At 40.3% G+C, this 4,593-nt stretch overlaps 1 protein-coding gene across 1 annotated transcript in view; it reads left to right on the top strand.

Annotated features, from left to right (window-relative positions):
• PRAP1 (proline rich acidic protein 1) overlaps positions 1–4,593 on the top strand; it is a 27,835-nt gene that overhangs the window by 13,543 nt on the left and 9,699 nt on the right. The gene's annotated exons all lie outside the window — the stretch shown is intronic.

Genomic DNA, 4,593 nt, shown 5'->3' with positions numbered 1-4,593 from the left:
GAAGGAAGGAAGGAAGGAAGGAAGGAAGGAAGGAAGGAAGGAAGGAATAAGGAAGGAAGGAAGGAAGGAAGGGAGGGAGGGAGGGAGGAAGGGAGGAAGCAATGGAGGGAGGGAGGAAGAGAGGAAGGAAGGGAAAAATAACATCCTTCAGTCTGTATTCAGACAGTATTGGTTTTGAGACCCTCTCTTTAAACAGCTAAGTCCTGTAACTTCATAAAGATTAATCAGTTTGCTGAAGGTTTAGGACAGCTGCCATGTCTTTGTCTTGCTCTCTTCTCCATTGATGTCAAATAATACCTAAGGGACTCATACTCTTGCAGAAAGTCCCCTAGATGAGTTCATTTGATAGTCCAGCCACACATGGGGCTAATACCCCATTAACCTTAGCCCTGAGTCATCAAATCTACTTATACAATTGTATTGTCACAAGGTACAACTCTGACAGAGTCATGCCTGACTCCTCAAAGCCTAGCACTTCAGTGAGTCTTCATCAGTGAGGTCTAATGTGGCCAGGCTGCCCCACCTCTGGGCTTTAATCATCTTCATATATGTCATATTCACAGGATCTCAGAGCAAGTAGTGAGAGGAAATATCTATCCCAACCCTTATTTTACAGAAGAGGAGAAGGACCATAGATTTAGAGTGACATACAACCCTTTATTTTACAGATAGGAAAATTGAGGCAGCCAGTGCTTAAGCAGTTTGCCCAGGGTCATACAGGTGATAAGTGTATGAGAAAGAATTTGAACTAGAGTCTTTTGGACTCTAAGCCCAGAATTCTATGCATGATTTCTCTGAAAAGAGCTGCCCAAACTAAGATGTTCCCAAAATCACATAGATAATAAATAGCAGACATAGGGCCAAAGCCAGACACTGGATCTAGTTCTCTCTCTCCCTCTCTCCCTCTCTCCCTCTCTCCCTCTCTCTCTCTCTCTCTCTCCTCTCTCTCTCTCTCTGTCTCTCTCTGTCTCTCTCTCTCTCTCTCTGTCTGTCTCTCTCTCTCTGTCTCTCTCTGTCTCTCTCTCTCTCTCTCTCTGTCTCTCTCTCTCTCTGTCTCTCTCTCTCTCTCCTATACTTTTATCATGATCAATGAGGCAAAACTCAGGACAAAGAGAATTAAAAGGACTTTATTAAGAATATGTGCGGGTTGCAACACACTGACAGGCTGATTACTGGAGATCAACAAGGGTTTCACAATGGGGCCAACTTTTATTGGTAACTTTTGTAATGAGATAAAGACAATTCAGATAGGTCCATGTCAGCAAAATGGGCTGGGTCATTGCATCTCAATTTCTCCCCAAGGTAGCAAGTATATGACAATTTGCCTGGTACAAACAGGTTGGTGGGCAGCTAGGTGGCACAGTGGATAGAGCGTTGGGCCTGGAGTCAGGAAGACCTGAGTTAAAATCAGATCTCAGACACTTACTAGCTTTGTCACTCCTGGGCAAGTCACTTAACCCTAAAAAGGAAATTCTGGACCACTCCAGTATCTTCACCAAGAAAACTCCAAAATGGGGTCCTGAAGAGTCAGACACAACTGAAATGACTAAGTACCACCACCACCACCACCACCAACAGATAGGAAGCAATTTGGTGCATGATGAAAAGCAGGTGATACAAAGCTGCCCTCTGGTGCCTCCACCAACACTGATTGACAAGCAGGTCTGAGAACAATGGGTCCCTGAGTCAGGGTAACTTTAAATACTCCACTGCTATATTTAATAATCATTGAAATAATGAAAACAGAAAGCTGAACACAGGAAATAGAACGGTCATTTAATGCCTCAGGAGCAAAAGAAAATCTCGATTGTTAAATAGATATTCTCTCTTTAACATTCACTAATATCTACAAGAATTGGGGGCATCCAGTTAAATTAGGTATCTTGGTAGCCCAATGAATAGAACTCTGGACTGGGAGTCAGGCCCAAGTTCAAATCCAACCTCAGACACTTGTCCCTCAGTGTCTTAGACTCTAAAATAAAGAGCTGTCCTCTAGTCCCAATGTTGTTTTGAGGATAAAATGAGATATTTGTAAAGTACTTTGCAAAACTTTAAAGAGCTTTCATACATATTAGCTCACAATTAGAGTGGTTATTGTAGCAAATGTTTTCCAAAAACTTGGTTGTCCAACACCAAATTATTCTGGGAATACTAGTAAATATTATTATATTTATATTATTTTATTTTAATATATTAATATTATAAAATAATATAGTAAAGGAGAAAAATAATGGAACATAAATGTCACTTTTTAAGTCTACTGGTATATGTTGAAATTGTCAAACTATAAATGCTCTAATAGCCTGGCCCTATAGAACTTCCAAGACATCTCCCTGGGCCCATGTGGTGGATTACCTTTCACCAAATCAAGTGAATAAGCATTTTCTAGTTTTAAATTATGACCTAAGTAAGAACTGAGCTCAGTACTAAAATGAAATTACATGATCCAGGGTTTTAATTCCAGCTCTGAAATTAATAAAAAATATGAGATCGTCCCTCTATAGGGATCAGTCAGTCAATCAATCAACATTTAATATGCTTCTGTTATGTGCCAGGTACTGGGCTAAATACTGATGATACAAGTACAATGAAAGCAATGATTCTCTAATCACAGTGAGCCTACATACCAATGATGGGGGGGGCAGACAACAAAGATACATAAGTGACACAGATAGAAAGTTAAAACACATTGAGGTAAGAAGGGAGTGCATAGGAATTAGAGCTGGAAGGTACCTAAGACGACCTTTAGATCAGTGGTTTTAAATTCCAATGATTCCTGAAGACTTCATATTATTGATTTAGAAAAACACAAATTTACATTATCCATGTGCTATTGTATTTTTGTTTTGTTTTTGTTGATTTTCCCAGATATATTCCAATCTGGTTTGGGTCACCCTTGGGACTTTTACAAGCTACTTGTCACCAACTGGTCTTGAGTTTGATGCTTCTGTTAGTTCAATACCTTTGTTTTTTAGGGGAAGAAACTGAGGTCCAAAGTGAATAAATGACCTTTCAGGAAAGTAGCAAAGGCATGATATAAAGCCTGAATCTTTGACAGTAAATCTAGTGCTCTTTCTGTAAAAAACAAAACAAAACAAAAAACCCACCAGATGAATTAGAAGTGATCTCTCAGGCCTTTCTAGCTCTAATTGTCTTTAGTCTAAGGTTTCTTCCAGATGTAATATTTTCTGTTCCAAGAAAGACAGCACAGTACAATGGAAAGAGGGTGGGATTTGGATGCTAGGGACTTGGGTCTAACTCCTTTCTTCATCACTCTCAGTGTGACCTGGGATACCACCTCTCTGGGCCTCAGTCTATTCATATGTACTATGAGGTCACTGGACAAGTTGACCTTCAAAGTCTCTTCTAGCTCTTAATCTGCAATCCTATAGTCCTTTCTGAAATTAATATTCTTTGTTTTAAGGGCCCTCCCAGCTCTGGCATGCTACAAATTTTAATGACTCAACCAGTATCCCCTTCCAAATAAAGGACATGGAACAGAAATGGTGAATTAATGGGAATATGTTGAGTTGGCATCCAAATCCTATTTGATGTACCTGTATGATCCTCTGATGTTGATTATCACTTGATGAGACTCAAGACCAACCTATCCCATAAGGGTAATTGCAAGATAAAGGACAACAAAGGAGTTGTGCATTTGCATTTAATTTCTATGGGAGCATTATTAGATACCTCTAGAGGACTTATTATAGAAGGCGTTGTCATGATTGGCATAGGCTATAACCAATGTGCAATTATAATCGACAACACCCCAAGACAGGGATCAAAGTTCTGAATAAAAGGAAAATCCCTATGGCTCAGCTAAATGTAATCAGGTCACCACTGCGGAATCTGTTAATGTAAGGTAGGGGAAAGGGTGACTTTTCTTATTCCATCTCTAGTTTTTGGAATAGAGGCCTAGAGCTGAAAGGGACAGCAATGCAGTCCAATCCAAAAAGCATTTATTAAGTGCCTACTATATGCAAGGCAGTGCATTAGGTGCTAGGAACCATCTAGCCAGGCTAGAAATGCATATGAAGACAAAAAAGGAATCAGTCCCAGCCCTCAAGAAACTTACATTCTATAAGGAAATATATCTAAACAGACACGTTGATACATGGTAATTTGCTTGAGAGAAAACAACAGTGAGATGAGAACTGAGCCTTAGAAGAATCTGGGATTGGAAGAGGTAGAGGGAATTCAGCAAACTGTGTCAATGTCTGCCCAGAAATATCTGATACAAATCAAATCCCTGCCTTTGTCCCTTTTTGTCTATCTCTTTCTCTCTCCATCTCTGTGTCTGTGTCTGTGCTTCTCTATCTCTGCCTCTGTCTCTCTCTGTGTCTGTGTCTCTGTTTCTGTCTTTGTCTCTGTCTCTCTTACTGTGTCTGTCTCTGTCTCTCCCTGTCTCTCTCTGTCTCTGTCTCTGTCTTTCTGTGTCTCTCTGTCTCTCTTAATCTGTCTCTGTCTCTCCCTGTCTCTCTCTGTCTCTGTCTCTCTCTGTGTCTGTGTCTCTGTTTCTATCTTTGTCTCTGTCTCTCTTACTCTTGTCTGTCTCTGTCTCACCCTGTCTCTCTCTGTCTCTGTCTGTCT

The sequence above is a fragment of the Petaurus breviceps genome, unplaced genomic scaffold (genome assembly GCF_028583685.1).
Source record: "Petaurus breviceps papuanus isolate PSGF00001 unplaced genomic scaffold, PetGlider_PUasm1.0 90825, whole genome shotgun sequence".
NCBI lineage: Eukaryota > Metazoa > Chordata > Mammalia > Diprotodontia > Petauridae > Petaurus > Petaurus breviceps.
The sequence above is the reverse complement of the archived record's forward strand: the minus strand, read 5'-3'. Positions and strand labels throughout refer to the sequence as shown.